A 19,030-nucleotide genomic window follows, 5' to 3' on the forward strand; every position below is an offset into this window, starting at 1 on the left:
ACTGTAACAGCCACTTTCTAAATCTACCTGCCTCCACTCTCCGCCCTCTACAACTAATCCAGAACAGGACTACAAGACTTGTCCTTGGCCTCAAGCCCTGGGATCGTAGCTCTCCAGCCTTGAAATCCCTTCATTGGCTCCTAGTGGATGCAAGGATTACATTTAAAACCCTCTGCATTGTCCACAAGGCTTTCTGGGGCAAGGGTCCAAAATACCTTCAACTATCCCTCCGTAAATACCTCCTCTCTCGAGCCCTTCACTCCTCTACTTCTAACTCTCTCAGGGTTAGGCGTTTTGCAAAAAAACGAGCTGGGGCTAGGTCCCTGTGTTTGGCTGGTGCCTCCCTTTGGAACAGCCTCCCGCCACGGAAAAAAAATCTTTGTTTCCGGAAACTTCTCAAGACCTTCCTCTTTGCCTTTGCCCCCCTTCTCCCCTGTTGATCTGTTTCTTCTCATGGCATTGTTCACCTGGCCACCCTCTGTTCTTTCGGGCCGAGGTATCTGCTCACCCTGCCACCCTCCAGCACTGCCTCCAGGCCACCATCTGCACTAGGGTTCTGTATCTGTACCCATACAGTCCCCCTCACACGTTTCTTCTGCACTTATCAGATATACCTATCTGACTAACTTTCACCTGCCACTTGCTGGCTGCACTACCATGGTTTAAAGCCCTTATTTATTATTTTTTCTTTTTAATATTTATTTATGTTTTCTCTCCTCTGCTTCGCACTTTCCACTCCCCCCTTCCTTGCACTTATCCCCCCATTTTCCTTTCCCATGGACTTGCGCTTTCTTAAATGTCACTGGGCCTCGTAGGATCTTTGTTTTTTCTCTCCCTTGTTCCCCTCCATTTTTGCCTGGTCGCGCTCTGAAACACTTGTGTACGAGCGCGATATAAATAAAATATCATTTCAAGGACTCCAGGATACTCAAGAACACGTTCAACCCTGTCCCAGCCGCCATCGAAAACTTTATTAATATGGCACGTCAAATGTAATCCGAAAAATCTAGGATCGTTGATACAAGTGCAAGAAAATCTAAAATATACCACCCGCTCGCATTTTTCCTTCTAGCCCCACCAGCTCCAGCAAAGACCACAGGAACGGAAGAACCAACACCCATGGAGATTAGATGAGACGGACATCTGCTCTCTCCGGAAAATAAGGAATACGATTTCTTGAATTTCGATGCATGTATTGTGGAAACAAAGATCTATTAGTAGTGGACTGACACTTAAAGAGCTCGGGAAACTGCATACATTCTTTCCATGAATTTAACCCTCTTATCTTCTCTGTGTACCTCCAACAAACGTGGCAACCCTGCACATTTCTGTACTAATCGAGTTGCTAGGAACTGCAGTACAAGTAAAAGCGGATGCTTTCATGGACTCTAGAGACACCAGAAACTACATGGATCTGCAGTTAAGTTAGCTTGGCAACTGGTGATACAAATGTTATAGAAGCCCTAACTCATAATCCATTCAGAAAATGGATGCACACTTCCCTCCGGGGATATAAACCATCTGAACATGACACTGCAAATCCGCATTCAGGATCATCGGGAGTACGTTTTCTTTGAACTCATCAATGCAGCAAACCTGCAAGCTACTCTGTAGGAATTGGTTGGCTGTCTCAACACTATACCAGTATAGACTGGCATACACGTGCCTTTTTCAACAGAGCACGTCTGCAAGTCTGTCAGACTAAGGCATAAGTCAGCCAGGCTTGTGTCTGCCGTAAACCCCTTTATGAGAAAGATCACACCTGGCTAACACGCATTAATGGATGTGCTCTCACCACCAGAAGCGGACAAACCACGCCCACACCACCCCCCATAACTCTGAAATTAATCTCATACCTGACTAAACAATTACGCATGTGTGAATTCACTTGGTCTACAGAAGTAAAAAGTGTCTCACATGGATGAATCCCTGCCGAAAAAGTTAATTTGAAATACTTCACAGGCTGGAGTCCAAATATTCTTCCTAAAAACGAAATCCAGGGAACTCCGGCCATGCATGGACTACCAAGTGGTAAAGCAGAGTAAATGAGGATTGGGACTACTTTCAATACGAAGTAAGTCATTTCGAGGATATTCAAGGTGTCAGCCCTTTGTAAGGAAACGGTCACCTTACTACACTATCACCAATATATTCCAAGATTGGTGTTGGGTTTAGATAACTTGCTACCTGGATGATGCGCTCACCTTCTCCCACAATAAACAAGAGTAAGGGTGGTTTTACACAGGTTATTAATATATTTTTACATTTGTATTGCTCACTGAACCCACGGGCATCCAGGCGCAGCTTGCACATAGAGAAATAACATACACTTGTGAGCGTTAATAGCCAGTGTTTCAAAAGAAAGACAGGGTTACTAGTCTACTGGACAGTCATCAATGTACATTACTTAAAGAGCCAGGTTCTCAATTGTTTATGGAAGATCCAGTTAGCCTGTTCTGCCCTCAGAGTTGGGGGTAGAGTGTTCCATAGTTTACCTGCAATTTATGAACACATTGTTTATGCACTAACTGGACAAATGAAAGGACGGCCTCCGTTGCCAGAGAACGCCTAGGGCCCTAGCAGTCTCTGTGTCCGCCTTGATGGCTTGGAGGGACTCATCCACCGTTTTCCCAAACAGGTTGTTCCCGTCAAACGGCATGTCCAGCACCTTGGCTTGTACATCCTGGTGGAAATCCGTCGCCTTGAGCCAACCTCGTCGTCTAAGGGAAACGCTGTTGCCTAGCTGGCGGAAACCGGTGTCGGCAATGTCCGTTGCCACCGTAATGGCGTGGTCCGACGCCACTTCGCCTTCTTGCAAGATCTCCAGGCCCTCGGCCCTCTTGTCATCCGGAAGGAAGTCCAACAGGGGGGCGATCTTGTACCATAACTCCCTGTTGTAGCGGGCCATAATCGAAAAGGGCGTTGGCTGCCTTAATCGCTGTTGCCGCCGACGAAATAACTCATCGTCCCATTGCGTCCAGCTTCTTCCCTTCAGCTTCCGGCGGGGAAGTTAACGTTGAGACCGATGCGCCCCCCCCCCGCTTTCTTCTTGGCCGCCGCTGAGACGACCGAGTCCGGGGTAGGTTGTCGGGGACCCGGTACTTCTTCTTATACCGATCCTTCTTGGCAGGCGTCGTAGACAGGTTATTGAGAAGGCTGAGAGCCTCGTCCCAGATGTCATCCAGCAGAGGCACGGTGAGGACTGACTTCCTCCTGACCTCGCGCCGTTGGTAAAGGAAACCTTCCTTCTTCTCTTTGGGGCAGAGCTGAAAAAGCTCGGATGCCCTGGCGATCATTGCATGAAAAGATCCGATCTCATCGGACGGGGCGGCCCGGGCTGCTGATGGGAGCTCCGTCCCGTCGTCACCGCTGTCGTCATCGGTACCCGTTGTGGCCGTGTCTGTTCCCGTGTCATCCCCAGGGATGGGGGACGTGGGTAAAGGCAGAGCAGGCCGCGAGGACTGAGAAGGCGGGGCTGGGTGGATCCGTCTTCTCTTGTTCAGGGGGCTTCTCGCCGGGACATCCGTCGGACCTGATACCGGGTCCTCTGTCGGTGCTAAGGGCAAACTCGTCCTTATCTCCGAACATAAGGATTGTATTGCCAACAAAATGGCCGCCGAGTTATCCTGCGGCTCCGGCTGGCTAGGACCCTCGCCGGTGCAGCTGTCACTCTCGTCGTCACCCTCGTCGGGATCCCTCCCGTGGGGACGGGCCTCTTTGACGCCCTCGTCGAGGCCCTCTAGGACTTCTGCCAGCTCCTCCTCGGATGTTGTGTCCGTGTCCACAATGGCCACCGCACACCTCTTTTTCCACCAGGATCATCACGGGGGTCTTTTCGATGCGTCTGAAAGAGGCTTCCCTCCACGGAGGCAGGGAGACTCTGGGCCCCGAGGTGGCCTCCACTGATGTAGCCTCCACAGACTGCGCCAGGGCCGCCGCGACTCCCTCGATAGAGGCCTTGGCCGGGTGAATCAAGGCCTTCACCGCCTTAGGAGCGCTTGAGGCCTTCACCTTGGGGGGGGTTGTGGGGGTCTCCGTATCGCTCCCCCTCGGCCGAATCCTTCGAGATCGACCGGGGCCTCTCCAGAGGCTTACCCGGGTTCTCGGATTTCCTCTTCCCCTAACCAGAGCGTTGGCTCGTGGTTGATGGTGCCGGGGAAGGCGCACCCTGCCTGGCAGCCGAAGAGCCTGACCGTTTGGCGCTCCCGGTGCCCGCGGACTTGTGGTGCTTTGCCTTCTGTTGGGCCCCCGTCACCGGGGCGCCCTCACAGGACTTAAAAGACCGCTCGGACTTCTTCTTCTCACCTGACGGACTCCTACCTTCCAGCAAGTTGGAGAGACAAAGGTGTCGGTCCCTGATGGTCCGTTCCGACATGTTCCTGCAAAATGCACAGTCCTTCTCCACGTGCGTTTTGGCCTCATGAAGGCAGTAGAGACATTTCGAATGCTCGTCCTCCTTGAACACATTCTGTAGCTGGCATCCAGGGCAAACCCTGAACAGCTTTCCGGGCGTCGAGCTTCCTTTCTCCTGGGCCATGTCCGGGTAGGCCGCAGAAACTTCTGGAATCCCCCAAGAAGCGCAACTCGACGAAATCTTCACCCTTGAGGGGCGTAGAAAAAAATCCAACACGGATACCCGTTAGTCGGATGTAGACACGGTGGAGCTTGAGGCTCTATTTGACCGAACAAATTTGAAATTCTCTTTGAAAAAAGCGTGAAAACGCAGCAACATCTCAAGAGCTAAACACGAGGACTCCCAACAATTGAGCGTGCAGTAAAAATCTGAAGATAGCTGCCAGAGGCGGGGCTTAGGGAGAGGGCAGTCATTGGCTGGGGCAGTATGACCCAGAGACCAGTGATTGGTTACTACTGAGAAAGACTGACCAGAAACAAAACAGATACTGATTTTTTCTTTACAGAGGATTCCCAGCCTGACGACAGGGAATATTCATGAGCATGTGAATCCATGCCAGACCCCATGCTGGAGAATGGGTGCAGAGGTCCTCTTCTTACTCAAAAAGCAGGTAAGAGCCGAAACTCCCACTAGCCAATCAAAGCACTGACACACACACACACACACACCAGCAGTGGTCTAATCCGGACCACTGGTGGCATAGCTCATGCATACCATTCAGACACACTGAAACCAGTTTGTGGATTGGGACAGACAGTCCCAACCCACTTCCTGGCAGCAAACACATACGGGCCTGCAGTAGCCTGTGAAAAGCCTTGGCTTTTACAGGCACTGGAAGTTCATAAGGCGATAAGGCTAAAGTAAAGTACACTAAAAAAATAGCAAAAATAAACTGTTGCTACCAGCTTGTCCCTTAGAGGATTTTTGGTTCCTTTAGGTGTGCCTGAGTGTTAGTCTAAGGTAAAACAAAATGTGTACCCCTTTGTAATGCATTGTACAATGATAAAGGTTTCCAAAAGTGATAACAACGTAACACGATTAAGGTAAACAATGTTTCTCAGTACTGACAGCCTGAAGGACATGTCAGTTTCCCCATGACAAATGAGCAAAAGCCAGTGAAGTGAAGCTGAAAGCTGAAAGCTTCACTGCAATCCAAAAAGCGCAGGTCAGATTAAAAAATAAAAGCTAATGTGTGGGGGCCCATAAAAATGGAGGGAAAGGTGCTGTGTTGTCACATCAAGCTTGTGAGGAGTTTAGATACCATAACAGAAATGCAGGTGACTGAGTGGGAAGGAATAAAACGGGTTAGTGATTTGTGACTCCTTATTTGGAACATCTATTGAAATGAGTCAAATAGACTTGTTTCAGGCAACTCATTGACCTCATCATTAACTGGAGGGTAAATAACAGAGAAGGTCATGTACTTGTGCTTGGAGACCTTAATTCATACTGTTTTGATGCAGAGGAAGAAGCAGATTTTTTAGGGGCTCCATCGTTGGGGGAAATGTCTGCATGTGCTGTTGTAGGCACACCAGAGAATGGCACTAAGTGGAAAAATTGCCTCAATAGTGTGGGTCTTTATTTTCTAAATGACTTTAATTAATCCGAAGAAGGTAATTATATCACCTGGAATTGTGGTAGGCGAAAATCGGCCTTGGATTATATATATTTAGATCAATATTTGATGTCTATAGCTAGTGATTGTGAAATAATCAACACAAGTTGGAGTGACAACTGTTTTCTGCGAGTAGCATTTAAGTGTCTTCGTAGTAATGAAAGATCATATTATAGTGAAGACCTTGTGATGAATTATGGTGATAACAGAATAGTGTGGAACCAACATAGAATAGACTCAGTGAACAAGGCTATCGGAGGGATCAATGAAACGTCAAGCTACAAATGGAGGTTACGAAACTTTACTTATGACAACTTCTCCAATTTAGTGTGTGATACGATTGGTACCATCACAGGTAATGACAATGGTAGAGGAAATGTAAAAAAATACACGTGTAACAAATCTCACACATATGACGAGACAAGCCATTCGGAAAATAAAGAGAAGGGACCATCGATCATGATGTTGCCTCAAGCTTAAAGAAGGTAAAACAAATACAGAAATTGGTTTAAAAACCATTGTGCCCATCTGGTACAGGTAGACTCGGAAGCAATGCTGAGGTACCTACAAAGTAAGGACTCCTGCTCCTTTTGGGCCAGAATTAACAACCAAAAAAAAGGGATTGGGGGGAAAATGTAATCAATTTGGTATCAGAGGAAGACTGTGTAACCCATTTTAGTCATCTTTAGGGGGCACTGGTGTCCGAATCTAATTTACTAATACCTAAAATAGTGGAAGTAAATTATTTGGTTGGGTCTATGGATTTTGAAATTGAATATGTTCTAGAGGTTATTAATAAAGCTAGAAACTCGAGCGCACCAGGGCCTAATAAAACGTCAAATAGGTTATTTAAGGGTTCACCCTTGAAATGGGCAGGAATCGAAGATTTTGTTCGACGTCATCTTGAGGAAGGGCTACTTTCCGCAAACCTGGAGTACTGCTTATATTATTCCAATTTTCAAAAAGGGCAGTAGCAGTATTCCATGTTTTCGCCCAATCTCAATTTTAGACTCAGACAACAAATTTTTGCAAGACTAATATTAAAACATCTAAAAAATTGGGTGAGTAATAATTCACTGATTCCAGCCACCCAAATTGGCTTTCGTAAATTGCATAGTACTAACCTAAATGGTTTCCTTTTAAGCAGTCTGCAGGACTTTGTTAACCGGGGAAAGTATCCCGTCATTCACGTTGCAGTGTTAGACCTCTCAAACGCCTTTGACACGGTTGTAAGAACCAACCTCTGGGAAAAGCTTACAAAATGGGGCTTGCCTGGGGACTGCTAAATCTAACATCGAAGCTTGATGAGGGCTCCAAACGTGAGCGCGACTGCCTAACAGAAAAGATCACTACTGCTAATGGCTTACGACAGGGATGCATTCTGGCACCCTATCTCTTCAATTTATATACAGCAGAAGTTGGTAAGAAGCTAGAAGCAGCATCATTTGATCCACCGAAAATAGGGAACCTGTTGGATGGCATAAGCCGACGACTATCTGAATAGAATGCACCCAAACTGGCTTGCAGAGGCTTTGAGGCATTTGCCAGAGATAACAACTTAATTATTAACCCTAAAATAACGCAGATCATGTCTTTGGTTGAAAGAAACATAAGACTCAGTTACACTGCACAATGAATGGTAATGCACTAAATTGGTTCTCCTCGATTATATATCTTGGCTTTCCTTTCACAAGCTCTCCGGACAGATTGCAGCTTAAGAAGCACTTGAGAGCAAAAAAAGATTTGTACATCCCTCAGATGAGACGCGCATTAAGAGTAAATACTGCAGATTCTCATTAGTACCTGTCATCCGTTTTTATGCGGGTAAAATTAGTCCTAAATTGCTTATGGGATAGAGCATTTTTGAGGATTGGGTACTGGAGTACCTAGCCACCTTAGAAGGTGTAATTTTGCAAAAGGTTTAGGGTACTTCAAATTCAGTCCATCCACCAGCTTTTCAAACTGAATTTGGCCTCATTTCTTTAAAAGCATGAGGCCAATGGCGAATTTTGTCCCTTTATGGGACATTCCTTGAGCCACCAGCAAACACCATGTATCATGCAATCGCAGATGAGATGGAGACAGGGGCAGTGCCCACTCTTAATGATTTCATGAAACGTGAAATAATATTGAGCAAAATAAATCTCACAAGGGAGGATCTGGTCAGGGACCCTGTTAGGACTAAACATACATAGTTTGATTGTGATGCAATAACACGGAAACAATGCATGGGTATGTATCCCTAACACAACTCAGGGAAGGCCATAATAGTACGGGGAGCCCGGCACCCAGCAATAAAACCAGAGACAAGGGCATTACATTTCGATGGAATCTATTACTGACTAAAGAGGACATGGTCAGAAGAAAAACTGTCAGTCAAGAAAATTCATAATGTCGATTCTGTCAGAGGGAAGGGCTGGTGATAACATTGGAACACCTGGTAGTCAAATGCCCGAATTTGCGATCCTCAAGGTATTTGCACATCAAGAAGTTTATTGATACCCATAGGGATAAAGAGTGTGAATACTTCTGGAGAAAATGTATTTCTGGCCAACAGACAAATGTAGTGGTCTCAGTTATGAACTTCTGTACAGTCTGAATTTAAATGAAGGATGAGTAACAAAAGAAGTAATATTGAATGGTTTTCTTCTTGCATCTACTCTTTCTCTATATCTATTTCTTTTGCCTTACTTGTACTACCAACTCCTTATTTTATGAAGTTTTAACTGGGTTTAAAGTATTAGGACTGATAAATTGTAAGCGTTTGACTGTTTGTGCTTTTTTTCTTTTGAAGGAAAATACCTTGTGACTGATTCTAAGAATTGTATGTTTTTTGGTATTTTGCACAGTTTTTTTATTATACTGTTTTCTTTTAATATATTGTTAAGGTCGAATTAATTTTTAACAAATCAAGAAACTAAAAAGAAAGTGCTGCAAAGAGAAATCTTTTCTAACAATATGTTATATGTGGTTTTGTGTGACAATACTTTACTGTGATTTTTATAGGTTTAGTGTGTAACTAAAGGCATAATAAACTATTTTTATATACTTACAGTCTAACCTGAACTATTGGTGTTGCCCTGTGTGGATTCTTTGTGACCCTAGACCACTCACACTTTCTGAGATTAAGCTACGACTGCTCTGCTACCTTACCTTGCCTTGATCGGGTTTTGACCAATCTCTCAGTGTCGTCCCCATTTACCATAAATAGTGTGACTTTCCAGAATCCCACATCAGGGTGATTTTGGAAATCCATCTCAACATCCTCTTTGTTCATCCTTTTTAGAATTTGGAACTTGTTTCCCTTATAGATGCCAAACTACACCCCATGTTTCATTCATTTATTTATTTATTGTTCACTTGTTAGGCGCTTATACAGGAAGAAAATACTGTTTCAAAGTGCCCACATGACAACAAAGAGGGGACAGAGGATGATAGTCAATGAAATTACATCAATGTTAAATAATTAAATAAAACTATAGACAATGGGGAGGGGGAAGACAAACCTACTATGCCATGTGCCCCTCCTTAAACCCGAGCATCCTGCACATCAGAGCGCTAGATAATTATTATTATGGTATTTATTGAGCGCAGACCTAGCTTTGAGAAGCAAAGGAGCGCTGTACAGAGGTATACAACAGTACAGATGGATAACAGAGCGCTTTTCAGAGGTACCGACAGAAGAGAAATACAGCAGGGGGTAGGATACAGAGAGGCACAGGAGATACACAGTTGTACAGGGTGGCAGGGAAGAGCGGGCAGACGGCGTCTTGTGAGTCAAGTGGCGCAGTGCGACATGATGGCCTAGATATTGAGGCGGATAGACTCCATGAAGAAGTGGGTTGTGAGTTATTTTCTGTATTGTAGGATTGCGAGTGCAATGCTGACGGGGAGGACGTTCCATAGTCCTGAGGCATAGGCAGAGAAGGCTTGTTTTCTGGTCCTTTCCTTTTTTGCAGGGGCAAATTTAAAGTCTGCACTTGTCCTGCCTTCTGGTGGTGCGCTGTCTGCCAGAGGTGACTAGTTTCTCCGCAAGGTAGCTGGGTGACTTGAGGGGGACTGCCTTACAGATGATGCTCTAAGACTTTGTGGTGAATTCAGTGGAGTCATGACTGGTTCCCCGGCAGTGGCCTCCTCCCATGTGGCCAGGGGACGGCAGTTGCCATCTGATCCCGAACCTGGGGGTGGATATATGAGGGAGGATCACATGGGAGGAGACAGCTGTCAGGAGGAGGTGGTGACTCCATCAGATGAGATGCAGTATTCACCCCTTCCTCCTAACGGCCTTATAATACCCAAGATCTGGATGGCTTGTTGTCATCCCACAAATTCCCCTTGTTGTAAAAATCAGAAACCCCTTCCTTTGTGTCACTCTAAACAAAATGCCATCTATACTTACAACATTCACAACACAGAATTATGATGTTTCTCTATATAAAATGTGTGAACATCATTTTATAAATCCAATAACATCTATGTCAGAGATGCAGGATGACCCCTATGGAAGCGCTGGCTATTTCCTTAACCGACGCTACATTGCCACTTATCAGTGGTCTTGTTCTTTTTGAATGTTTGACATCACTTCATGGTTGTGACCGGACACACTGTCAATCTTTGCATCTTTCCATATATGACAGAGTTTCCATCGATTCTTCGTGTCTCAATGCAAGTGCTCCATGTCCAAGGCTTGGTTTGCCTTTTGTGCAATATTCCCATTTTAATCCTCTTCCACGTTTTCCTCCTTCTGGTGTCTTCCTGTCTTCCTGAATCCATTCACGCTCTCCAGTCCTGGATCCCCTCTCTGTATGTCTGATTTTGAAATACTACGAACTCTTTACCATCTTCGTTGAATCCCCTGATCCGGTTACCATCAGAAACAGCTGAACTGTTCAGCACTACTTTCCAGAGTCCACTGAGGGTTTTTCTGGCAAATCGCCTTTTCCTTCAAGGGTTTTGCGACTTGTCTCCACCTCTCCACCTCTCTTTACGCGGAATGCTCGTGCCAGATTTGCTTGTCATCATGAAGCAGCAAGTGCACGTCTCCTCTTAATCCATATATGTGACAGTTTGAGATGCCACAAATAAATAAACACCTACATGATGTAGTGAACGCCGTTCCAACTTTATCTCATGATGTACAATCTCTAATTGTTGGTATCGATGTGTTGCTGCACGTCTACCACTTTCTCGATCTTACCTGGGAAGGGAAGATGGGTGATGGGGCAATTGTTACTGATGTTGGAAATGCTTTATGGAGGGAGAGGGCCACCTAGTCCTCGTCCTACAACTTCTCGGTTTGTGTTTTCTCTATGCTTCCTGTCACTGAGGTCCAACCTGGAACTCTGCAAGTGCAGCTCTTCATGTTTTCCTTTTGGGGAACAACACCCATGCAATACCCTTATGGCACACATGGGTGGAGGTACACCCTTGTAGCACATGTGTGTTTTTGGGCACTTGTGTGTTGCCCACAGAGCAGGGTATGGGCTGGTGGCAGCTACATGCTGACTTGGCAGTGGCTCCGAGTGTCCTCCATTTTGTGACACCAAGGCCCTGCCTTAGGAATCAATGGATTCCTGCAGGAAGGCAAGATGGTCCCTGTGGCCTCTTGGTTTCTATTGCCTTTTACCTTGTTTCCCAAAGACCTGGGAAGCCCGGACTCTGTCCCTTCCTCCTGACTGGCTGTTGGGTGGAAATATAATATATGGCTTTGGGGCGGTCTCCTGACTGGACCCTTCCCAGAGATTGTGTTGTGGCTACACCCTAGAGGTGTGATCTGTATGAATGAAGTCGGAAGTGAAATCACATTCTATGCTGTAGGTGTCTGGTTTCTGTGTGTGACACAATGCATGAGACAGCCCTGGCTGAAACTGACATGAATGCAGTGTAGTGTGCTGAAAGGCTGGGTATTTGCCCCAATCCACATTCTTTGAAATGGGTGTCTGGGTGGAGTGAATGGCCTGAATGCCTGTGAGCCCGACTGGCTGCCTGCCTGCATGAATGAATGCCCTTCTGTGCGATTGGCTGACTGAGCTTAACTCAGCCAGAGTGAATGGGGAACAGATGTGTATATCTGGGGACCGCTCACTTACCAATTTGTTCAGAAGCTGAAGCCCAGCTGGAGAAGTCTGCTGCTGCATTTTCTTTGTGTAATCCAAAAGCTGCCGTGTTCTTCCAAGGACTGATCCAGAGAGGACCTCTCCCCGAGCTACGAGGCACTATCGTGCAACCTGCTACTCTTCAGAAATACCATGGAAGCCAGTCCTGTGTACCCACCATCCGGAGAAGGGGTCTTTGGGAGGCCTGAAGAGGACTGCCCTGACATCTGGAGTCGAAACTGTCCATTGGTGTCACCCAGGATCCGGAGGTATGTTTCGTGAATGCTGGATGCCGTTGCTATCTACCACCCAGAAGAAGGGAGGGGGGGGGTACTCTGGTATACTGCTAGTGGACAATCGGAGCTGCGAAGGTTCCAAAACAGGGGGCCATCTTCACACAGTATTTTATATCTAGTCTAAAGACAGCATTATGCCACTATTCACAACTGACTTGCCTTTCTTCCCTAGTCTATGCTGTTACACCAAACTTAAGAATTCACATGCCTATTTAAGACTGTCTGCAGTTGGTGCATCTATTGCTGAATTTAAGTATTGTGTGGTACCACATAGCGTGCATATATTTGCCATTCTTTGAATTAGTATTTTCAAATACAAAGTGCATTTATTTAAATGTATTCCTGAATCTTATTTTACATAAAGAAGCTGTGTTATCACCTAACAGTGTGTCGACATTCCTTTGTGGGGGCCTGGGGAATCACTGTACTTAATAAACTGCCTGCATTTCCTCCTGAGAGCTTACGTCTTGGTTGCTCATCCATTATACCATTTTGAGAACCTTAGCTGGGGTTGCTCTGTGCCTTTGTCCCAACCATATATAGGACTGAAGTACAGATACCCCTATCCAGTCTTTACCGTAAACTAGGCTTTCGGGATCCAGAGTTGGTTTCTTTAGCAAAGAGAAGATTTGTCCTGTCTTTAGTGTCGATGGGAAGGTGCCTTGAGTTCGGGACAGTTGATGATCTCGAAGTAGGGAAGGAGCACATCTGCAGGGAGGGTCTAGAGGATGGATGTTGAGGGCGGCCAGGGTTTCTACAAGGTCCTCTGTAGAGAGGACTTGAATTTTGTCCTGGGCGTGGAGATTTGGCAAAGGGGGGACGTGAGGTGGGTCTGTGGATGCAGAGCTAGTCTATGTGCTGGCGAATCTTGCTGATTTTGTCAATGTAAAAGGTGTTGATGGCGGTGGATTTTTCAATGAAGTGTGTTATGGCAGGTTCAGGTAGCGAGTTGACGCAGTGCTTGACCGCTTTGAAGAGGGCTCTCCTTTTTGTGTTGGCTTCTGCTATGGTGTTCTGATAGGAGGAAGCCTTGGCTGTGCTGATTAGTTGTAAGCGGATTGCTCAGTTACTTGAGGAGCACCAGGTCAGATGTGGTCCTGGAGCAGCATCAGGTTTTCTCTTGTTTCCCCGATGACACTTTTGCTGAGGTTCAGTTCTTGCATGTACCAGGACGCTGACTGTCGGTTTGCAGGTGCGTTGTTTCAGAGGCGTGTGTTGGTCGATGGAAGGTGAGAGGGTGGCATTGAGTGCTTCCAGTACAGACAGTTCGTTTGGGGGTGTTTGTGGTCCATGCGATTTATCTGATGGGTTTCTGCTGGGGGTGCTTGACTGGGGTGGTGTTCAGGATGTTGAAAGGCACAGCCAGGTGGTCAGACCAGTCAAGCGGTAGAGGAGAGCTGTAGTGGAGGGAAGGCAGTGCAGTGATTAGGTTGAGGATGTTACCGTTCTCGTGCTTTGAGTGTATCATGTGCTGTATGAGGCTGGGGGTGTTGAGAAGGCTAAGTAGTGCGTCCTTCATTGGTTTGGTGGCCTTGTTGACTGGGAGGTTGAAGTCGTCTAAGAAGATGTTGGCGTAAGGGACATGGTGACCAGGTCAGTGAAATCTGCCATGAATACTGTGCTGGGTTTGGGTGGTCTGTAGATGAGGTGGAACGGGACTGTCCGTCAGGGAGAGCTGGAAGTGGCAGGACAGGACTTCGAAAGAGCCAATGTTGTTGACGTTAAGTCTGGTGCAGGGACACAATGTCTTTTGGATGACTGCGAGGCATCCGCGCATCTTGTTCGGCCGATCTCCATATTGGATGCTGTAGTCTTCTTGGACAAGGACATCTAGGATGTGGGTGTAATCCAGGTCTCAGTGATGAAGATGACATCAAAGTCATGTGTGGTGGTGAGGTAGTAAAGGTCTGCTGCATGAGTGATAGCTTAGCGGACTTTGGCGAGCATCAACTTCTGTGTTGTGGATGGTGAGGTGGTGCTGATGGGCTTGAGGCCGATGTTGGTGAGGTTGCTGCATTGCGGAGTCTATGCCTTAGAGGAGGGGCAAAGTCATTGGTGTTGCCTGGTGATGGTGGGGATGGCCTGTGGGGACAGAGGGAGCAAACACATGTCAATGTTGTCTGAGCAGGGGTTCAGGCCCTGGGTCCTCCCAGTCTGAACAAGTCCAGAATTGCCCTTTTCTTCATCTGCCCACTTCAGACACCCAGGTAAGAGACAGCCTTGATCTAAGACTTAAGAGCAGAAAAGAAGAGGCAGGGTTAAGAAGTTAGGCATGGCTTAGGCCACGTGACCTAGATCCACTGCACCTGCTCACCAAATGTTGGGAAGAAGAGATTCAGTGCCAGCTCACTTTAGTGCCTATGCAATAGATCCTGCCACATTACTATTTCTGATTGTGCGGCTCCTCAGAACGGTTCTCGATGCCCACATGCAAGAGCTCAAGCTCAAATATCTACTACACTGGAAACGCTTAGCCCCCAAAGAACCCTATTGGGAACCTGTGGCTCCTGTCTCTACAGCTTTGTTGGCTATTCCGTCATATAAAGTCAGTCCTTGCAGGGGATGGTGGGGCACTGGCAGCAACCAGCTCTGGTATTCTCACAGATCACTTGCTCCGAGGGTCCTGGTGCACTCTGGACCACAGAGGGTAAAGTTACGTTTATCTCCATGCACCCAGCTATCAATTTAAGTTCGAGCTCACCTGTGTACATACCCAGCTACAAAAGCGGTCTCTCAGCTCCCGCCCTTCACCTTGCATTATTCATCATTTGTATCTTGTTGGTCTGTCGTGATTCCAACGGACGACTTTACCTAGCTGTGCTTAGTCTCACTGACACATTCCTGCCTGCCATCACCCATGCTTCTATTAGCTGGTGTTGTTATCTGCCAGACCATCCACCTTTGGTGCATCAGCGGTCTATGACAGGCCTTTGCACTTGCTTGATTTGAAGACTGTGAGGAAGTCCAGTTATTCAATGTTCTCATTCCACCCCTGGGCCACTGGTGTTCCAATGCTAATCTGCTGTGCCAGCCCTTCCTGCCTCTACGACTCATGCACAAGGGAAGAGATGAGCTCCTTTTCTTCCCAGCAGTCCTACACCGCTCATCTATCCAACACACCATGTTCTCTCCTTGGGAATTGTTTGGAAGAGATTCAGTGCCAGCTCACTTTAGTTCCTATGCATTATCAGTGAGCTGATGGAGTTTGTAGGAGGGACCAGTGTGGGAATGGTACTGCTCATGGAGAGATTCAGGATTGGGCAGGAAAGGGCCAGTTTTATGGAGTGAAAAAGAAGAAATCAATCTTAGGCTGGGTTTTATGTCAGGCGGTGCGATCCTATCCAGTTCTTAATGGACGCTAAAGAAGGCTTAAAGTGCTTCACAGCGAGTGTGTGGGTATAGGCTTGTGCCATCAACATACAAATACATGGTGGCATTTAGCCAATGGAGTCATTAGGGTGAATGTACTGAATTGCTTGAGAGCATATTGATCGAGTGGGCACAGCAAGAGCATGGAGCGAAGGGTGGACCTGTATGTTTCCATTTTATTAACAGTTTCTGATTAGGAAGGAAGTGAACCTATCCAGCATCCCAAATCCACCTCCCAAAACCTACAGCCCCCATCATCCCTTGAGGTGCAAAGTATGTATTCAGCAGGGTTTGGTGAATGGTTTTCACTAGAGATAAAAAAGGACTAATGTATTTGAGGTAATATAGCTCAAAACGTGGACGAGGTTGCTACCTAGACAGAGTGTGGTAATATCTGTACTGCACCGAGGGTAGAGGCTACAGTATTGTGCCAGAGAGGAGAAATGACTGCTACTAACCCAACAAATGTTCATTATGTAGATACTATTTGAGCTATGCAGCTATACACTTTTTGATGGCTTAATCTACAAAGGTCGATTTGGCAAAGGTCAGTAGTTTTAAAACGTACAGCCAGTGGGGAAAGTACTTGGGGCTAGAGAAATATTGAGGATATTAATCCACAGGGGAGAGACATTGTAAAATAAATACTGTTATCAGGCAGGCAGAGATGGCCTAATTGGAGTAGTTTACAACCTTCACTGATTTTTCCAAGTTAGAATCGATTAGCTTGGTGTAGTGTATTGGGATTAGCTATTGTGGGTGTTTAGGAGGAATGCCACTCTCTTTTACGAGTATTGAAATAATGCTGGTATTTATTTCTGAATTGAGAAGATAAATGTGGTACATGTATCACTGGTGTGTGGGTTTACTTGTTTTAATGAAACACTATCATTGCTTAACCAAGAAAGGAGGGATCTAGGGGGGGAATCGCCGAGGTCAGGAAAAGTGAAATGAAATTGCAAACACTTTCTACTATCAACCACTCAGAGAAAGCAAACCGGTAACTATATCAAGCTGACCAGGTTAGTTACTAAGAGCAAGTCTAGAAACCAGTCGACTTGTGTAAAAACAAACATTTTACCTTCCTATTGCATGAGCAAGTGAGTTGGCAGCAGCGAGTGACCTCAGGTCGCTCGGCAAATACCTCTCTATCCATGGCAATTAGCACTTTCCTTCATTTTTTGGAGACTAGGCTCCAGTCTGTGAAAAGTAAACCACTGTCCCTTATAGTACTACTGTTTATTTGCTGCTGCCGCTAGAATTGCTTCCATGCTCCCTGGATCTTTCAAAGTGGCTGGTATGGTGCCCTAATGGTCCACAGTCCTTTACGTTGTCAAACTGTGGGCCCCTACAATGTCCACTGTTGGGGATCCCAGCTCCATTCCAAGGTCCTTTCACAGGATCTCCTGCCGAGTGTGGCACAAGCCAATTTGGTCATCCACCATACCAACACATGATTTCCACTCAAATGTTTTTCTAAGACCTCAACATTAATTTCTAAGGGACGATAGTGGAAGCTGCACAATGATGAAAATGTGTTTTTCCACAGCCAGCTTTCTCTCACCTGTGGCTTTTTGTGAGCCCACTATAGTTGTACTGTGCACCTCCATATTCTCCAAATTCCCTTCGATAGACAAAACACTACTCTGTACATTGTTCCTTATTTCATTTAGCATCCTCAAGATTGTGTGCACTCACAGTTGTAGAACTCTTCTTTGTTGGAGATCCCCCAGACTATGGCTCTGCCATCAACGTGGTTTCAAGAAGTCACTATTCGATGCGACAGATACTTCCCAGTGTTTGGTTCTCTTTCGAACCATCAATGCCTGCCCCGGAAGGTCACTGGCCCCCACAGCAGTGCTCGACACTTCAAGGTTGCCTCTAAATCAGCCTCTCTCAAGGTCTTGAGCCCCTTGCTTCCCTACAACACCTGTGTCTCATTAGATTGTTGCCTGTACATATGCTGCTAATGCCCATCCTCAGTTCATCATCCTTTTAGTGTTGCCTTATGAGGGGCATGTCAGTGTGTCTGTTCACTGCTTCAAACTGCAAGTTTTTCTGCCTTCCTGACGGCATTCCTGACCACAGACACCTCGCAGGCTCTGCCACCGTTTAGCTTCTTCAGGGAGGCAGGGAGGCACAAGGAAGCATTACATGTTGCACTGAGCTTCATAACGTGAAGGAAACCCAACCCATTCTGGTTGGATCCACTATCTCAACAAAACCTTGGCAAAGCCGTGACTCATCCCGTCAAGAAGGTGGGAGACAGGTGGTCATCCTGACATGCAGTCAGCATTGCAGTTGGAGATCGGAATGCTTCACAGCTTGGCAAGTTCTGCCTCCAATATGTAGGGATATTAAAGGGGAGAAGGGTGAGGGTTTTATCACTTTTGTTTTATTTGGGGCATTTGTTGAACACAGAGACCCATCAACGAGGTGCTATGTATTATCATAGTGGGAACTTTCAATTACATAATGAACAATCATGTTAATCAGAAAATATACAGACCAAGGTCTAGTGGATGAAGTCACTGATCAGCAATGATACGAGATTGGGTTCAGAGTTCCTAGATCTGCAGGATCTGTTTGAGGCTTAGAAATGTTTATAGCGCATTTGCATTGGAGAAAGGGCACGTTTTAAATGCAGAGGGGAATCATTCCACTGTGTTACTATGTAATAATAAGAAGACTGCTTTAAGATTTGTTCTTTGGTGGCTTTCTGCACTTGCTTTCGGGCAATAGCTTGCCTTCAATGGTTTTCTAGTTTCCAGAGGGCAAGCATTTTTGCCAAGGCAATATGGCTTGCTTGTGTAAAACGCATATTATATAATACAGCACATTTTAATAACAAATCATGCATTGTTGCAGAACTAGTAGAGATCTTATGTTGGCAAACTCAGTATAACATGTGAGCACCACTGCAAGGACTAAAGTCTTGAGAGAAGTGAGGGTGGTGTATTGGAGTCATGGAGCATAGTGTTCCATGACCCAATATAGGAAAGCCCCAAGGCTTGAACTGCTGAGTGGAACGATGGCGCAAGGGTTTTTACTTTTCAGAAGAACTAACTGGTAGAATGCATGTTATTTTCCAATAGCTACTGCTTAAAGGAGTGAATAATGCCAATACAGAATCCAAGAGGGTTGATGGCTATAGTGTGTGGTTGGGAGAGGCCACATGACACATACAAGATAACCAGTTGATATTTGGCTGCGCTGGGTAGCTGAATAGAGAAAGGCGCCC

General features: G+C 46.1%; 1 protein-coding gene across 3 annotated transcripts in view; it reads right to left on the bottom strand.

Moving 5' to 3' along the window:
• The window catches only part of SLC38A9 (solute carrier family 38 member 9), a 1,177,634-nt gene that overhangs the window by 771,580 nt on the left and 387,024 nt on the right, over window positions 1-19,030 (bottom strand). The gene's annotated exons all lie outside the window — the stretch shown is intronic.

This window comes from Ambystoma mexicanum, chromosome 6p, assembly GCF_040938575.1.
Source record: "Ambystoma mexicanum isolate Mex_15411 chromosome 6p, UKY_AmexF1_1, whole genome shotgun sequence".
Taxonomy (NCBI): Eukaryota; Metazoa; Chordata; class Amphibia; order Caudata; family Ambystomatidae; genus Ambystoma; species Ambystoma mexicanum.